The following is a 20,163-nucleotide window of genomic DNA, read 5'->3' on the forward strand; positions in this document are numbered from 1 at the left end:
AATATAACAGAAAATATGCTATCTGGGTATTAAAATGTTTGGTGAGATCTAAGATTTATTGTATTCATTCATTTAAATATATACTGAGCTGCTATTAATAATAAGTGCCAGCCACTGTACTAAGCCTTGGAAATACAATGATAAATCGCTACAAGGAAAGAAAAAGACAGGGTATCCGCCCTCATGGAGAACATTTTCTGATAGGAGAGAGTTTTTGCTTAAACAGAGAGACACATACAGCACCCATGTACTCCAGAGGTGCCTCAAATAACTTTAATAGGGTACATTTGTCCTTGATTTAAACACAAGTAATTATGGTCATTTCCAGTACAATACAGGTTTCACTAGAAAAGCATTATGAATTCAGTATTCTCATATATATTTTAATCTTTTATTGGTAGCCATCAATGCTTTCAATATTTGCAAAAACTTCTCTTGTGACAATGACCTCCAAAAACTGTCTTCTTTAGAGTCTTACTACATTAACTACTATACAAATCAGTCAATATTTACTGAATACACAAGTATTATATCCTGGCAGCTTGTCTTTTCAAACTTCAAAACATGGAAGAGGAAATATTAGGTGACTTGTTATAAGTCATACAGCAGATAAGTAGATAATTAGACTGGGTCAACAGTCATAACCAAATGAAGCCAAATCTCACATATCAATGCTCACTGTGTACATGTTGGCAATGCTATTTAAATTTCTTCATTGATAAAGAGAGTAGTTCTAATAGCCTTGTGGGGCTGGATTACAAGTTGAGTACATTTTTGAAGAGCACGTTTTTTAGTGTATAAAATTATGTTAATGGAAAAATAAGGCTGATGAATTAATAGTATAAATATATTATTTTGCAGATGGATGAACCCAGAATAGTGTGTAGGAGGGAATTACTGAGCTAAAAGATGGTTCATATATATATTTTTCCTTATGTCTAATAGGTTTAGCCAATACAAATGTTTCCGATGTGAAATGGAGAATACGGACTCCATTTTATATGCTAGTAATGTTCACAAAGTTTTTAAAGATCTTTTTGACATTTTTCATTGAATTTCAAAATGATTTATAGTAAAAGTATAAATATATACTGAAACTATAAATATAGTTTCTGAAACTGAAACTGAAAATATAAAACTGAAAATATAAAAAAAAGTAGATTCTCTTTTTTACACATTATTAAATTTTGAACTACCATAATAAGGAAGTATGGCTTACATTATTAACTGTTCATAAACACATCTTAAAGACTATGAGCCTTTCTGAATTTTAGGGTCATTTATGAGTTGTTCATAGATGAGTTACCATCCCAAATACATGTTGGTTAAAAGGTTTTGTGTATGAGTTTTAGGATCATTTATTAGTTGTTCATAGATGACTTATCATCCCGAATATAGGTTGGTTAAAAAGTTTTGGGTATGATGCCCTGAAGGTTGTGTTTGTCAAACTTTCCTAGGTGAATTTAAATAGATCAAGAGAAACAGAAAAATAGAAATAGAGAAAATAAAGAGGAATAGCTAGGCATGGCATAATGTTATTAGCCACAATAAATATCATAATCACAATATTAACAATGTGAGCATTGACCACATTATGGCCATGCAGAACGGCAGAAAATAAATAATTACTCTATAGAAGTATAGTGATTTCAATATTTAGAGTTTTTATAATGATTATTTAAATTTATAGATTTATTTAATCCTTCATATTATAAATAGTTCTTAATTTTATCCATTTTAAACACTATATACAAGATAAGAAATTAGATTTTATTTCTTAAACTTCATTGTGATGAAGATAAAATAAGAAAATTAAATATATTAGTAGTACATTTAAAAAATCTCAGAATTAAGTGAGCCTCAATACTCAAAATTTAATATAGAAAGAAAAAGTGAAAGGACTGCTAGTAAAGAACCTGGGGCTTTATACAGATGCAAACTGATCTAATTATTTTCAGCATGAAATATTGTATTAGTCTACTTACATATTATGCACCTACCACAGATCTCAGGAGTTCTAATATTTCAATATGTTGTTAAATAACAACAGGGTGTGGTGGCTCACACCTATAATCCCAGCACTTTGGGAGGCCAAGGAGGGCAGATCACTTGAGGCCAGGAATTCGAGACCAGCCTGGCCAACATAGTGAAACCCCAGCTCTACTAAAAATGCAAAGAAATTAGCCTGGCGTGGTGGCAGGCACCTGTAATCCCAGCTACTCAGGAGGCTGAGGCATGAGAATGGCTTTAACCTGGGAGATGGAGGTTGCAGTGAGCCAAGATGGTGCTACTTCACTCCAGCCCTAGAGCAAGACTCTGTCCCCCCCTCCACCAAAAAAACAGAAAGAAAAAGTAAATAATTTAAAATATTTGTTTGAATGCAACCAGTCAGCATATGATTGATTTATAAGCTTTAATTAATGAATTGATTAATCTCAAAAATGTGATTTTAACAGATTGATAGTTGGTGTTTTCACATTGTTCCTTGAGTTTTACAGAATCACTTGTTTGCCTCACAAGGTGAATTGAGGAATGAGTGTAAGGAATACTAAAGTCAAACATGAGATCACTACATTAAGCAAATCCATTCTTTGCATGTGTTACTCTGAGGTCGACATCATTTCTAAATTCCTTCCAAGACTATTTCACAACAGACTTGCTTTCTTCATTATTGTGACCTTATTAAGTGCGACTTCACTTCCCCTTTGTTCAGCTTTTATGCCCTTTTGCCATTCTTGTGTCCAATTCTCTTTGCTGGCCTATTTTCCCCTTCCACTGACTGTGGACTTTGGTGCCATGAATTGGCTTAAGTTGAAGTGCAATCTCTGACATTAACTTTGCTGCAACTGTTCTTTCTACCAATTATGTTAAATGAAAGCTGGATTTCCCCCACCACACAGCTCATCTTTCTCAGAAATCCTAAGCAAATGACACCTATTCTCTTTCCTTCCTCTCCGCTTGCGACTTGCCAAGATCTAGAAAAAAGCTCAAATCAATGCTGGCCTTGTTTCTATCAGTTGCTCTCACATCCTTGCCATTTCTTCAATTCAGAAGCAGCCTTGACAAATGCAAATCTTGCTTTTCTAATGGTGCACTTGTTCTGTGAAATGCTGCTGCAGAAAGTTGAGGAAGCCTCCGGGTGTTCTGCACCTGGGCCTTGCAGAGCACACAGGTACTCCCTGCACCGCTGTTCCCTCTCCCCAGGGTCCCCACACAGCTGCTGCAGAATACTTGTCCCTTCTCATTCTGACAAGGTGCTGTAACTAGACAGCATAACTTTCTACTTCATTCAAGGCATTCCATAACTCTCCTCTTTCCCCGAAACACAATTCTTTACTTTCACTTCTCTGCTTTTCCTACAATCTCAGAGGACAGTGATAATTTCTTTTTTAGGCTTAATCATTTTACCTATGCTCATAATCAATGGCCCCCCTCTTCCTTTAAGAATGTGTTCTAAAAACTATCCAATTCTTATTATTTATTACTCCTTAACCTAAAAATATTCCCAAATCCTTTTTTTCTTCAAAAGTACGTTACTTTTCTCCCCATATCTTTCTATCCATTCAGGGAATCATATCTTTTAAAAGAGAATTTGAATCCACCATCCTCTTTTTGCTTTCACTCTTGGCTACCTTTCTCTAGCAGCTAACATTTCTCAGCACCTCAGTGGCTGAGAAATGTGGCTAACCCTATTTGCCGGTGCACGGTGCACATAGTACACAGAACAGGTAAAAACCTGCCTTCATGGAGCAGATGTTACAGGTCAGCTGTATAATACATTAGAACATGATAAGGACGATGTAAAACAATACAGCAGGGATAGGGATAGAGAGGAGGAAGTAAATGGGTTTGTGGTTTACAACATTCTTGCCAATGATTAAGAAAAGCCTCTCTGAGAAGATGCCATTTGAGCAAAAATTTAATGAAAATGAGGAGTGAGTCACAGAGAATTTGGGGGAAGAGCCTTTCAAGGAGAGGTCAAGCCAGTGCCAAATATTAAGACAAGAAAATAGAGGCAAGTGTGGCTGATGCAGAGAGAGACAGGCATGACATGAGGTCAGAAAAGGGAAAAGAAGAATGCTGATCATTTACCAGACATGAAAGCCAAGTGCTGGACCACACAGATAGGGCTCATCTCAAGTGGGTAGTTCGATTCTCTTCTGAATGGTACTTGGAGTGTACTGGAAAGAGAGAATAGCGTGTGCAAGTGTGTCCACATGCACATGTCATGTTCAGTTTTAGGCAGATGGACCTTCCTTGTAAGGAAGAGAAGTTAAGATGGGAAAGGAAGGCAGGAGCCAGACCATGAAGGGATATGAACATGAGGGTAAGAGAGTGGAATTTCAGTCTACAGCCAACAAAGGGCCATCTATACCTTATCAAAGGGATTAGGTAAGGAGAGTGACTTCAAATATATGGAAGAAGAAGTCTGAACCAGATGGCAAGGTCCTACTAAGGGCAAAGAACCTCCTGACCTCTTGGACTTACTAAGGAACTTTCTCCAGCCTCCCTCCCACATTCCCAGGTCACCACACATACCCAGACAGTCTGTTTGCATCAGATCGCACGCTTTGCTTGTTCTGTCGGTTGCCTCTGCTCTCTCGTGTTGGTTATTAAGCTCTTGTCTTTCACAGCCTTCTATATTCTGTTTTGTGATTCTGCAGTTTGGACTCTGCAAACTACACTTCTACTCTGTCAGCTGTCTCCTGTTTGGTTCTGCCGCTGCATAGAGATTGGAAGTTTGGAGGAGAAAGAAGGGAAATGCTCATTTCTTTTCGTTTGCTGTTCTTTCAGCAACAATTCTTCATCCCCCTCAGGCAGCAGCAGCTGCTTCCAGTGGTCATTGGTTATGATTTTCACTTTTTTTTTTATTTCTTCGTTTCACTTACAGGCCCTAAACAGTCATGTCTGAGATATTAGTACCAGCCACCTGATGTCCAGCTCCTCTGAGATGTAGGTTCTGCTTCAAGGGGCCCCTCCCCAGAGTTTCAGAGGTACCAGCACCCGCTGGACAGCATCTCTCCTTAGAGACTGTGGGTCCCGGCACATGGAGACCTGCCTCCAAGCTTCTACAGCCTCATGAGCAATCTTTTCCCTTTGTTCCATTAGTCCTACAGGTGAAGGCTGCCTGTTGAAATCACTGTTCTGTGTTACCTCAGTGTATTTTTTTTGTTTGCCTTTGTACTCCTCCAGTACTTGTTTAACCAATTTTCTATGTTAGATTTTCTCTATTAAAATATCTGGTGTAATTACGCTTTTCCTGACTGGACCCTGACTGACACATCTCTTTTTTTTTCTTCTTTCTCCAAACATTCTGCTGAAAACACTACATAGACCTTTGTTACTACTGAATCTTCAAGGATATCTTCTGTCTTATTTTTTTTTTGTCAAATAAAATTGCACTTCAAAAAAATTAAACAAGTATCTAGGAGACTGCAATGTTCAAGACATTGCACTAGACACCATAGAGGGCACTGTAGTACTAGAGAAGTCTCTCTCTCTCTCCTGGCAGAGCAATAACCAGAGACTTCTCATATAGTGTAAGCTTTTGTATTCTACGCTGTCAACTAAAACAATCACTTATATCATTTCAACAATAGGTAAATTTTATTAAACAACATTCTTCTTAGTATGTTTGTCTTCATCATAAGCTAAAATAATATAATCTTTTAACCTATTTTATATTAGTATTATTTATTTTTACAGGGATAGGCCAATCACCTCATTTATATACTAACATAGTAAAACCTCAATATTAAATTGGCTCAAATAGAACCATTCTCTTTATGCAAATGTGCTTTAGAATTCACAGCATTCTCTACCTCCTTCCTTCCATTCCTTCTCTTTCTGGCTAGGCTATTGAGGGAAAGAGCATAGGAGGAAAGGAGAATTGGTAGGAGATTGTTAACTTGTGTAAACAAAGTAATAGCTGTTTAAAAATTGGAAGGCAGAATTTTGCAGGCCCAGAAGGCAAAAGAGAGGAAACTAAAACTGAGGAGTCAGCACCATTGTAAAGAAAGAACATTGGCACTGATGAGAAGCCTGGAAAATCAAATACCAGTTTAAAGGTTGGTACATTGGACCTCTAAGGAAGTGAAAAAGGCATATTTCACATCCTTTGTTTGAGATGAATGAATTCTCAAACTGCTAGATTTCAATGAACTGGAAGATACATTATTTGTGGGATATGTTCAAGAATTCCTAAGGGTGATAGATCAACAGGAGCTGGCATAATTTATTATATTCTAGCTGACAGAGTGAAGAATAAAGACAATTCTGTGTAAGGCTCACATGAAAAAGGAAGTCAAGTGTAAAAGAAATCAGATCTTATTTTTTCCTGATCTGTAGCCAAACATTCAGTTAAAAGGTGAACTTGTCTTCCAGCAAAGAAATGTTTCTTGCCAGGAATGTGGAGGTAAGCTATCTTATTCCACGCCAAACTGGGAATGAATTATGAAAGCAAGACTTATATCTTTTGGGAAACCAGATCAACTAAAGATCTGATGCAAATGTTAAAAGGAATTGAATTCAGGAAGATCTGGATTCTAACTCAGTCTCAAAGGGAATTTAAAGACTTTGTGGTTTCCTCCCTGCCCCCCCTTTTTTTCCTGGAATCAAATTTTATAGCTATTATATTTGTAGTAAAAAATATGTTTTCTGAAGTTTGTATATGTTATGTGAAGCTTTTAAACCACTATTTCATTTAAACAGCAGCAGATGGTGCATTTCGTTTATGACAATTCTGTGGATCCTGTGGGACAGTGTTGTTCTTCGAATGTTTCTATAGCATCACCAGCAATTCTGTGGGCCTGCCAATTAACAATGCTGTTGCAAAAAATCATTAATGATTCAAATCGAGCACAATGGTACTATTCTTTGATGCTAATAGTAAAGATTATAGAAATATGATATATTTATAATTTGCAAAGTCAGTTATTTTTATCATTTTAAAGGGATGAATAAAGAAAAAAAGTCCTGCTTTGTTCAAAGAAGAAAATAATCACACTGTCATCTGAAATTTGTTTATCATAGACATTCATTTGTGATTGGCTGGCATGAGATTCTCTTAAACCAAGTAAAGTATATCTGCCAAGAGTATATACTCTACTATAGACAATGTATTTGTAAACTATTTTAAAAGACAAAGGAAATTTTACTGCAGAGTTTATAAAAATAAATAATATAGAATGTTGTTTGACTAACGAAATGTGTGAGAAGCAATTATTACTCCTCTTCCCCACATTTGATGAGGTGGGGGGTAGTAATATCAGTCCATTGTTACAGTACATTTTATGAAATTGCTTCACTATTTTTTATGAAATTATTGCATGGGCCTAGGTTTTATTATGAAGAAATAGGTGTCAGCTTGTATACCAATTTCTTTAGTATACATTTTAGATTTTTTTAAGAAAAATTTGCATCTGAATGGCAGAAGACATAAACCCTGTAGTGTACTTGCTTCAAGATGTCATGTGTCAATTTTCAATTTCAAAGTGCTTTTTGTAGAAAGTAATGTAAACACAGAGCTAACCCAGAGGCATTAGTTCTGTTTCTCAATTTCAAGAATATCTTATTATAGTAGAGCTTTTTATAAAAGATTACATTGTTAAGAACTTCAATGGCATGTCTTGAGTCCACTAAGTGAAATAAGAATGAGATAGTTTAATACATTTTCTTCCACTGTGTATTTTGAAAGTTATGTTGATTTTACTAGTTACAGTGTTCATGATATTTGAGGTGAGGGTTTTAATAGAAAGGTACCAAGGTACTCTGTTTGGCTGTCCTGTTAGGAGGGATCATGACAGAGATAGAAACCATTCAGCAATATTTAGTCAAAAATACTATGTGTAAAATATTGTGATAGAAATATATTGAGAACTAGATACACCGTAGTCAAAACCAGTATGTTAAAAGTACTCAAATAAAAAGATAAAATGATTAGTGGCATGAAAAAGAAGCGAATCAACTAGTATAGGAATTCAAAGACCAAAAAAGTTTACTTTTCCTGAGCAAAACAAGAAAGAAATGATATTTGAGGAGTGTGGTTAGTAGACAGCATCTAAGATGGTTCCCAAAAAAATTGTATATATTTATGGCATACAGCATAATGTTTTAATATATGTAGGCATTGTCAAATGACTAAATAAAGCTATTTAACATATGAAAAAAAAAAGATCTGTGTCTCTGAATATTCACATGCTGTGCAATCCTTCTAAGTGACTCTACTACGAGATAGAACACTGCAAAGGTGACTGAATATCACTTTTGAGATTACATTACAAAATGATGCTGGCTTCTATCTTTTTGGCCTCTCTTGCTAACTTGCTTGCTCTGATAAAGCAAGCCCATGTTGCGAACTCCACTCTGTAGTGGCTAGGTACTGAAGGTGGCCTCCAGTCAACAGCCAGTGAGGACCTCAGACCCTCAGTCCAACAGTTCACCATGGACTGAGTGCTGCCAACGACCAAACATACTACTTTGATGTAGATTCTGTCTCCAGCTGAGCCTTGGGAGCAATGCAGCCCCTGTTGATGCCTTGATTTCAGCCTAGTGGCAGTCTCTGAGACAGAGGCAACCAACTAAAATGTGCCCAGATTCCCGATGAAAAGAAATTATGTGACAATAAATGTTAGTTGTTTTAAGCAGCTAAGTTTGGGGGTATTTGTCACAACCATAATTATCTAAAGCAAGAAGTGTGAAGAAAAAGCAAAAAATTTCAGGTAAATACATTTAGGCAGAAGAAGGGAGATTAAAGAGTATCCCTTGTTAAAGGCATAATAGAAAAAATGCACAGAGCTAGGAAATCTCATGGGGCGCTTGAGGGAAAGCAAATATTTGAATTTTATGAAGTATAATGCACACAAAGATTTTGTAGAGGTCAAAATTTAAAACACTACATTGAAGCCTCAGTACAGAAGGTCTGAAAAGTCAAGTTTGGGATATATATATATATATATATATATATATATACACACACACACACATACACACACACACATATACATATACACGTGTATATATATATATACACACACACACACATATATATATACACACACACACACATATATATATTTAGTTGAATTAGGTACATGAGCTAAGCAAAGGTGTACTTTAGGTACTTTTACCAAGAGTAATGTGTAAATAATGAGAGAAGGAAAGAATTACGAAATGTACTTTGAAAAACTATACAATTATACATGGAAAAAGTAACAAATGAAAGTAATAGAATAAAGATGTGAGAGACTGAGGTAGAGGAAGAAATGATAGGTTTTTTGTTTCAATCATGAATTTATCTGAGATTTTTAAGGAGATATATAATACATCTATAAGGATTTAATTTTGGATTATGGGGAAAATACTGACACAATATGAGAAATATTAAATTCAAGGGAAACAGAATGGCTGGGAATGGAGAAGATATATCTAGTTTTTTGACCTGAAGGCGGGATAGCAATACCACACTGTGATGACAAAGCAAAGCTACTGTGAGCATTTTAGGATATAATTTGCATGTGGGTTATATTTAAAGATGTGCAAAATGATCAAATTCAAAGTCTGGAGAGAATCTTGGAAAAGGCTCACATTTAGGACCTGAATGAAAAAATATTAAAAAGAGCCAGAGAAAACCGGGAAATTAACAGGAAAATAGTTGGTAAGAATGTAGATGCAGACAAATTCTTATGCAAATAGATCAGAACCCAGTGCTTCAGACCAAAACCAGTGTAGTCAAACTTACTCCTCAGCATTCAAAAACAAATTTCAGAAAAAACTGCTATATTTGGAGGCAGAAATTGCATGTGGGTTATAGTTAATTTTTTAATTGTGCCCTCCAAAACAAACCAGTTGTAAATGTACTTAAGCAATTGAACTAAGTTACTTGTTACATAATATTTTTAAAAGATAGTTTGTGTAAAAGATAATTGTGTTAATTTTAGAGCCTGTCTTTCTGGTATCTAGATAAAAATGTCAGCTATGGATTTATTCACTTATTTAATAAACAAATTTATTTGCACGTTTGCACCTTCTATGTGCAAAGCATTATTTTAGGTCTTGGGGGCATAGCTGTAAGTAAGATAGACATAAACCTCACTCATTTGGAGCTTACATTCTAACAGGTCATGTTTCTAATAGAATATGACACTTTCATAAAAAGGTATCCCTTAACTATATATTAACGTATGAAGAAGGACATGCAACTAGCTGTAGCAAATACAATGTCAGGCCTTACCACTGCATAAGAGCCACATTAACATAGTGTATTTTGGGGGGAAGACCAGATATTGTTTGAAGTCCACCATGGCATTACTCATTTGTGCCGCTGAGTTGTTTTGATATCTCCACCTCCTATTCAACATTTTACTTCCCTCTTTGGTGGCTTTGGTTTGAAATTCTTATTACCCTTGGTACATTTTGATACCAGCCCCCACTCACAGGATTTGGTCTAGACCTCAGTCCAACTCTCTTTTCTCTCTAGGCAGTATATAGGACACAGGAATATTCAGTGGTACATTTCTATACATATGACTTACTAAGTCAAGAATAGTACCATGATAGTGATGGTGGTAATGACATACGGGTTAATCAGACAAGCAGGACTGATCTGAGCCCACCAAACCAGGGTAAGAATTAGCACTCCAAATTCAGTAGCTGTCGACGTTTGTTATTGACACTCCCAGCACATGCAAAAAATTGAAGTATAATGGTAGCACTCCAAGTCTAATACCATGAGGTCTTCCCATTTGTACAAAAGCAATATAAAGTCTAAGATATTTATCCGTTGAGTGATGTTTCCCAAGTATTTACAACAATACGTAGAACAAGTAAAAACTCAGTAACTATTGTTGGATGAATGAATATGTGCATTATAGCTATGTGTAATTTTTGTAAAAGTCTATGTTCATCCCTGTTAGTTATCTTTTTATCATGCATACTCACGTACAAAACCCCACAAACTTTAATTTTCAGAGAAAGCACAGTATAAACCTATGAGAAGGAAGAGAAACATTTCCATGTTTTATATTTTAGAAAAACATTTCATTTAATGATGGATTCCATGTATGTATTATTATGCAGCATAGCGCTATTTCTTCGTAACCAAATTTTATGTAAAAAATCATCTCTCTTTTAAGAAATGGCTTTGGAAAAAAGTAAAATGTCTTTCTAGGCTTATGATACCGTCCTTTTTCAGAAAGTGACCTGCCCAGAATTATGAATTTTACCCCTGCTTTACTGTTTCATAATCCCTGAACACAGAGATTTTACAGTTTTTTATTTTGAAAGGAAGGCATAAGGTATTAAATAGTATAGATATTCCATTTACTCAAATATGACCAAACATTATTATTGCCTAAGTTGTGAATAACTACATGTTCATGTTATTCTAGATTATATACGTGGCTAAAGGGGCCAAAAGAAATTATGTTTTTTGGAACATTTGTCTTCCTTTTATGAATATCAGTGTGTCTGTGTACTTGTGATTTAGTTGCTTTTCTATAAACTTGGTGATATTTAATAATTTCATAACTATCATAAAGTATAATAACCCCTTAATAATTATACTATATGTTATAGCTACTTAAGTAAACAAAATATCGATATTTAGTGTACCTAATAATCATTTGTCTATACTAATTTTTGTGTTTATTGTTTTAGAATATCTCACAAGAACTTAATTTAGCATGAGATTGAGAATTTCTGACTGACAATAAACATCTCCAAAATTTAATATTTTCTTCTTTCTTACAGAAATTATTTAAGAATCTTTTATGACAATACAGTTAAATAGCAAGAAAGGGGTTTTATTAAACCAGTCATTTATTTTTCTCTGTGAGTTTGAAGAGTTGTGGAAAATGTGAATTCATATTTCTAAAAATCTATAGAAAAAGGTAAGAGATAATATCAGTACCCTCTATTCAAGTGCAGGATCATTTTCCCATGAATTTAGAGTGAAGACACCTGGTTTTGATTTTAATTTCAAATATTTTAGGTTAATTTACACTTCATTACATTAGACCATATTGAGCTAAGAAGCTTTATAAAATTTAATTAACACAGTCATTGCTCTTGACAAACTTATGTACTGAGATGATTTAGTGTGCTTTGTTTTGGTTGAGTCTTCTTAATTTGTGTTGAGATCTCTGCTGTCGGTTAACTTTGCTCATTAGAAAAGTGATACAAAAGAATAGGACCTAAGTTTTCCACATATGGACTGATTTGCTTTATGCAGTTCTATAGCTCCAAACCACAACTCAACCATAATCAGCAATGCCAACAACTAACCGATCAACTAATACAGCCTTACTCAAGACCTACTACTACATGTCTAGAATTGAGGAAGCTTCCATAGGTGTAAACACAACACACTTCTTAATCAATCCATGCTACAGGGAACAAATAGGGTGAAAGGGCAAGCAAGAGAGGATTTTGTAGGACTAATACTTCACTACAACCAGAAAAAAGTTCAAGTCAGTGGGTCAGAAATGCCCTCTCTATTGTATGACAGCTCATTATATTTTATAGGTAATGATCACCATGTGGTAAACATCTGTACTTTACAATCATCAGCATTAAGAGAAGCAGAGCACTGGAAATTGTCCAGAGAATTGGGATGGGTAGGCAACACACTTTGGACTACTTTGGTTCAATTAGGAGATTTTCCTATTCCATCCCTATTCTGTTTCTTCTATAATAGGCCAGAACTGTTGCAGAGCTATAATCTTAGATGGTGACAATGTCATTAATATTTACTCTTGCTGTTGTCATCTACTCTACATTTTTGAAAAAAATTAACAGAGATGATAGGGGGGAAAAAAAACCTAAGAACCTCTCTCCTTTCTCTCTCTCTCTCTCTCTCTCTCTCTCATAAGTAATCACTTTTCCCCATCTGAAACAAATTAACTCCTGGGGAGGAGAGATATTCCAAGAGCTTTCACATACTCGTTTCCAAGGAAACAGCTTCTATTGTCCACACCCGTCCTGCAGCTCACACAGTAGATGGCTTTGTATCATCAGACACATGTCCAGAGAAACCAGCTAGTTTACGTATACTTTGAGATTGTTAAAATCAAACTAATGATCCCACTGTAATCTGCATTGGATTACTTTTTTCTTTCTTTCTTCTTTTTTTTTTTTTTTTTTAAGTCCCAATATAGTATATATGGGGTTGTGGCAAATGGTATGGATTGAGTTTTTAAATACTATTTACTATGTTGTGTATAATCATAAAATGGCTTCACTAAAGGGACCTCCTCAGTGAACATCCTTCAGTATTGTGGAGCCCTCTACTGGGAAGCTCTGTGTATCAAACTCAGGAAAAAAGTTTTGTTTTCAAAGATCCACCAAGTTTCAACTTTTGTATTGGTGAATATTGTTTAACTCTTTCTTTTGAACTTATGTTTATTTCAACAGTTTGAAGTTACTTTATCAAAGTGGTTTCTCTTAAATTGTTTACTTTTTTTTTTCTTTTCGGTTAAAACAGTGTTCTTAAAAATACTTGATCTAAACTCCAAGTTGATATAAACCATTATCCTAACTTAGTCTTTTTAATTTTAAGAATGGAGTAAGTAGTTTTTTTTTTTTTTGGCTGGGAAGGCCTCAAAAGCAAGCACAATTCAAGCTGTCTTGTTGTTATTAGTTATTCTGTCACACTTTTAAAAACCTCATATCAATATCATACATAAAAATATATTTAAAAGTATAAGAAGAAAAGGTAATCATTTTTTAAATATGACATAATGAACCTGCAAGTGTTGTAAGATCTGAATTGCATGCTTTGGGTGAGAGAAATTACAATATTCACTATGCAAAGAACAGTATCAAGGGGAAGTTTGAAATTCAGTATAAAGTCAAATAAATAATTTTTTTTGACGTGAAAAAATTTTAAAGACAAGGTCTTATTTCAGGAAATGTCTCCATAGGGATGGTTATCATAGGTTGCCCTGTTTTAACTATGTAGTCAAAATTAACTGGAATGACATTTGATATGCCCAATAAAAATATTACATTTAAATTAAGTTTCTATAACAATATAGGGATATGAATTACTGCTCCTTGTAATGTGTGATTTCTATGTCTTTAAGTTAAAATTAACCTAAGTATCCACTGAAGAAGTTGTAGAATACAGAAAGCACTCTATAAACATTTTATCATATTCAGGGTATATTCTACTGACTTTGAGATGGTACACTCAGAGAAGCAATGGTAAGGTGTAATCCCTCTAGGTTTAGCAAGAAACATTAAAGTAGAGTGTTCATATAATTCATTGTCCAAATCAAGACACCTTTTGTTGGGGGTTGGAGGTCTCAAACTCCTAGGACCAAGTGATCTGACCACCTCAGTCTCCTGAGTAGCTGGGATTACAGGCACGCGCTACCATGCTGGTTCCAAATCATGACACTTTTGAAAGTAAAAGATATTCCAGTTTGCAAAAGCAATATCACAAATCAAAACTGTCTTGGGGAACCTGAGACCTATAGTCACTCAATATGTGACTCCATATATATCTGCTGCATGGAGGCTTAGTTATTTTAGCATGGGGTAAATATGCCTAAAAGAAATATTGTGAATAATGTTTTCCTAGGTCTTACTGTATTTTCTTTTTTTTTTTTTTGCATTAAACTGATAGCTAAGGGCATTAACATTTTGAGACCTGCTATACCAATGGACTGTAATAATTCTGCTTACTGTTATAGAGTAGTTGGCGTTTACCCAAAGTATCCTTCATCAGTTGGAATAGTATATTGAAGTCAGACAGACTGCGTTTGAATCCTACCTCCATGATTTAATGTTTGGCATTTAAGCCTAATTTTCCACATCTGTAAAATCAAGATACTATAATGCCTGTGTCTAAAGTTTGTTATGGAGGATTTAATGATATATATATATATATAGGATTTAATTATATGTTAAAATAATTTATATATATACAAAATAAAATGCTGTATACATCACATGGGCTCCATATATGAAAGTTGTTATTCATTAATAAAAGGAATTTTTGTTTATTCAGTGTTTTTTAAATATTCTATATGCACGGTTTGACTTTCCCTTGTGACTCTGAAGTTTGTGTTATTTATTTATATTTTACAAGTGAGGTTACTAGTGGTCACAGACATTGTGTGATTTAATCAACCTTGAGTTTTTTGTTTTTTTTTTTTTTGACATGGTCACTTACCTTAATAACAATACATATACCACGTTATCACCATGGAATGTAAATTCAGGTTAGACAAGAGAATTTCACAAGTGTAATAGCATTCTGTAGTATATAAAAGTTTGTATACACTGTCTGACTAAACCAGCATTCTCACAAATCATTAATCAATTCCATTGTAGGTAATTTGTTTAGTTTAATGTTCACAATTCTTGTGGAGAAAATAAGCAATGCATACTTTAAAAAGTGTTCATTTACCTTTGCATGAAACCTTAAAATACATATTTCTATTTCAAGATGACATTTAAAAATTATTCTAATATAACAGCACCAAAAATATAATTCTGCAATTACAAACAAACTAGAATCTGTAAGTTATTCTTATGTTTACAATTATGATTCTTTAATAAATACTACTACTATGCAGCTCTATTATAAGCTTTTTAGATTTAATTTAAACACACATGCATATATACTTTCAGCTGTGGGAGCCTTTACAGGGTCTATTCCATGAACTTTTTTGACAGAGTTCTAAAACAGCCAGCCAGTCCACAAGACAGGTAGAAAAAAAGTTAAATTAACTGGGCAAATAGGACTCTTATATAACATCCCAAACACGCGAGATTCTGCAGCAAACTGGGAGTACTTCAGGGTTAGCCTGCTGTCTTCTTTGGAAATAATTTCATCTTCACAGTTTAAGAAGGTGGACATTTCAACACTATCAGGCGCATTTAGGTGACATGTTTTTTTGTGTGTTAGCTTGACTCCCCTCAATGACCCAGTTAGTAAACTAGTCACAGGTGATTTAGTCACCAGGAAAATAAAGCCTGCAACAAAGGAAGCCAATATTCAAAATGCCTTGTTATCATCTGAACCCACTCAAACAGTTCATTTTCAGCGTTAGTATATAACTTCGGTAATGAGATGTCTAACTAAAGCAAGCTCCTCCAATGAGACCAAGACACTTCTTTTCCTCTTAGGCTTAGGTTTTGCCCAGAATTCCTGAAACATGGACTAGCCCATATCAACGGTCATTGCTCCTACAAGAAAGCCTTGGGCTGCCACATGCGTGTGGATCAGAGGAAGGGACATTTTAGTATTTCCTCTGCTCTTCAATTTGTATAATCCCTGTGCAACAATTGCTGCAAAACCTGCCATTCCGATGGGGATGAATGGCACGTCTTTAGCTCTGCTAATAAGTTTGGATCCCTGATCTTCATCATATGAAGAAAGGGAAGCATCTGTGTCTGTTGACAGCAATTGCTTGAAGACTCTCCCTAGAGCAAGCAAACCCCTCACACAGCTTCTGATCCCTGGGACTATATTATTGAATGTAAAAATCATTGGGAGATGTTTATGAAAAGTAGGCTGGGGAAGGTATCAACTCATTTGGTTAGATGCACAGCTAGGCTAGAATTACTTCAAAGGTGTTTGAATATTTAAACTCATCATTGGAGAAGAGAAGAATACAGCCTTTCTTTTTAAAAGAGGGTGAAGTTTTCTAAAACAGCTAATTCTGTTGATTACTTTCTTGAACTAGGGTTAGAATTCCTCGCCCTACCCCTAACCCCCAATTTATGTAACACCTGTTCACCAAAACATTCTGTGAAATGCTGAGAAAGTCTCCAGCCTAAGGATTTTAAGGTACAGTTGTTGCACATCTTATTTTGGCACTTGAGTTTGGTGAGAGAATGACCTGATGAATCTTTTGTGCTTGATATTGTAATTTTGCGCTGTTAGCCAAAATGTTAGTACTCTCAGTCTGCCTTTCACTTCCATAATTAAGTTGCCAAACTCAACATCATTTTTTTATTTCCTAACCTCGATCTTTCTGTATACATAGTGGTTAAGAGTATGCTTAGGTAGGTATCAGATTTTCTGGCTTTAACACTTCTTACCTGCATAAGCTTGGGGAAGTTATTTAATTCTTTGATGCGCCTGTTCTCATATCTGTAAAATAGGCAAAATAGTATTAGCTCAAGATAATAGCATATAGCTTATGATGATTAAAAATGAGATAACATCACATGTAAGATGCTTGGAAGTGTCTAGATTATAGGAAGAATCTAAAATATTAATTTTTATTATTATTGACACTCCTTTTACCTCCCAACAATTTCCTAAAACAGTCCAATTCCATCTGAGCCAGATATAATTCAATTTTATAGTAAAGAAATCCCCAACTATTCTAAATGCTCTGTTTCAACATTAAAACCTCAATTTCTGAAGAATTCGATTTCTCCTGTTTAATCTGTAAGTGGATATATAGCTTATGGTCCATAAGTCTATACTTGGTTTTTTTTTTTTTTTTTTTTTTTTTTTTGAGACGGGGTCTTGCTCTGTTGCCCAGGCTGGAGTGCAGTGGAGCAATCTCAGCTCACTGCAAGCTCCGCCTCCCGGGTTCACGCCATTCTCCTGCCTCAGCCTCCCGAGTAGCTGGGACTACAGGTGCCCGCCATCACGCCCGGCTAATTTTTTGTATTTTAGTAAAGACGGGGTTGCACCATGTTAGCCAGGATGGTCTCAATCTCCTGACCTCGTGATCTGCCCACCTCAGCCTCCCAAAGTGCTGGGATTACAGGCGTGAGCCACCGCGCCCGGCCAAGTCTATACTTTTTAGGTTAGGAAAGAATGTTTACATTCTACTTCATTGCTTCCAAAAACATTATTCTAATCCACTCAAATAAAAAATTCTTCTTTAAGCTTATGCTATTATGCTATTCCACCCTCCGCCTCAACGCTGGTGTCTGCCGGCTTCATGGTCAATCACTGGTTATTGCCCCTGGCTCACAGTTCTCTCACTCACAAATCCCACTATTATCCTAGATGACTTCAATGCCTGTGGTTGATCTCTCCAAAAGTCTTGTCTCATGATTTGTTGACCTTCTTAGCATTAACACACCTCAACTCTACTGCAGCCAACCTCATCCGTAGTCATACCTTGGAACTGGTCATTACCAAGAATTACCCAACATTCTTAAATATAAACTCTAATGCTTCACCCTCTAACACATCTTCACTTCCATCAGGCTCCTTAACATCTCTGTGTTCTTTATGTCTTTTACTTTGACCTCAAGGAGATATTTAGTTCACGCATGTCCTCCCTTGTCTTCCCTCCACTCTCCTCCCCTCCCATTCTTTCCCTCTCTTCTTCCCTCTCCCTCTTTTTCCTTCCTCTCCCCTCCCCTCTTCTCTCATTTTCTTTTCTTTTACTCTCTCACTCTTTCTTCTCTCTCATCAGTCTCAAATCTTCATTACTTAAACTAGTAGGTGGTTAATGTTTCACTGTCTTGTCTACTAGTTCTACACAAATCTGATAAAATTTTACAATACACCTGACAAAATTCTAACCTTTCATTAGTCCACTTATTCAGTATCTCTTATAGCCAAACTGCCAAGAATTTTTATACAAAATACAGCTTGGATTGGCACCATGATAAAATCATGGTCTTTTGTCTCAACTGGAAACTCAATGATGTCTTATGGAAATTTCATAGATTCTCATAGAGTTCCATCTTCCATTTCTCAAAATGGCCACTTTGGACCTTAATTACTCTCATTAAAACACACACACACACACACACACACACACACACACACACACACACACACATACATATATATCTATACCCTTTTTGACCACTTATCCCCAAGTTCTAAAAATATACAGTGCCACAATCATACTCAGTAGAAAACCTTGCCTTCCAACCCAATAATCAAATGGAGGCTATCTAATAGAAATATTTTCAACCATTGTCCCTCTCATTAACAAACCCATCTGCATTGTAATAAATGATTTAACACAAGGATGGGGATTTTGGATATTTACCTGAAGGGATGGATGTTTGTTGCTGAAACTCTATCACACAACTCTTAGTGTTTCTCTGATCATAGATGAGTGTATCAGCACACCAACTCAAGTTGGGCTAATTAGATGATCTCTTCTGAGAACTTGAAATTTAGTTTTAGAGATTTTAGGTGGTCTCTGATGGTTGTTTGAACTGCCATGTAAGACTCAGGAGCCATGTGCACATAAAAAAGCAGGCTATGTGGCATTGAAGCAGAGCTCCCAAGGGAAGCAGAAATGAGAAACCCATAGCCCTAGAGAGTGAGATTTTGAATCTTGAAGAGTTTCTGGCTCCTATTTCTAGTCCCTAGTGAGGTGTGTTTCCTGCTCTGAGGTCTGAGGAGACACCTCTAAACATTATATTCTCTCTTTTTGCATAAACTGGTTCAACTGGGCTGCTCATAAATGTAACCAAAAAACTTCTATTTAAGCAAGTGTTCACACCTATTTATCCTTCTTCCCTGCAATTTCTAAGGAATGGTCTCTCTTCTACCATAGGTGAGTCCTTCCATGTTTTGATCTGAATACCCTCCCTTCTTGCTTTCTTTGACACCTTATACTATTGGTCATCAGTACTCTCTCCCATGTCTTCAGCCTCACCTGCATCTTGGAATATAAACATCCTCACACTGATGACACCTTGGAAAACAATAACACATCTTTCTTGGAACCTTCTCTTATGAGTTGCCAAATTGTCACAAGTACACTAAAAAAACCCTTTCTCCATCCATTGCTAAACTTCTAAGAAAAGCAGTCTAACATCAGAATCCAATTATTTATCTTCTATTTATGCTTTGCCACCTCTATTTTCTTTCTGTGCTCAATGCCCTCCATTGATAATTTCTTAACTTTTGGGGATACATTATAGCATTTGACATAGTTAACTCCCTCTTTTCTTTTAAAACTAGCTCTTTCCTTCATTTCTGACATGCTATACTCTGTACTATACACATTCTTGTTTGTGAAATCAACACTTACTCATCTTATGATACAGAATTGCACATATACAGCCCAGATCTCTCTCTTCTAAGCTCTAGTCACATACATAGATTCAAACATGCATATATATGTGCACATATATGTAAACATAAATGCACACATTTATGCATGTATTTAAATACATGCATACATATAAATTGCATGTTTTATGTGAACGTACACA

General features: G+C 35.5%; 1 pseudogene; it reads right to left on the minus strand.

The window, feature by feature from the left end:
- Positions 1-16,054: 16,054 nt before the first annotated feature.
- LOC109027928 (HIG1 domain family member 1A, mitochondrial-like) lies at positions 16,055-16,498 on the minus strand (annotated as a pseudogene).
- Positions 16,499-20,163: the final 3,665 nt, after the last annotated feature.

The sequence above is a fragment of the Gorilla gorilla genome, chromosome 7, assembly GCF_029281585.2.
Source record: "Gorilla gorilla gorilla isolate KB3781 chromosome 7, NHGRI_mGorGor1-v2.1_pri, whole genome shotgun sequence".
NCBI classification, from domain to species: Eukaryota; Metazoa; Chordata; class Mammalia; order Primates; family Hominidae; genus Gorilla; species Gorilla gorilla.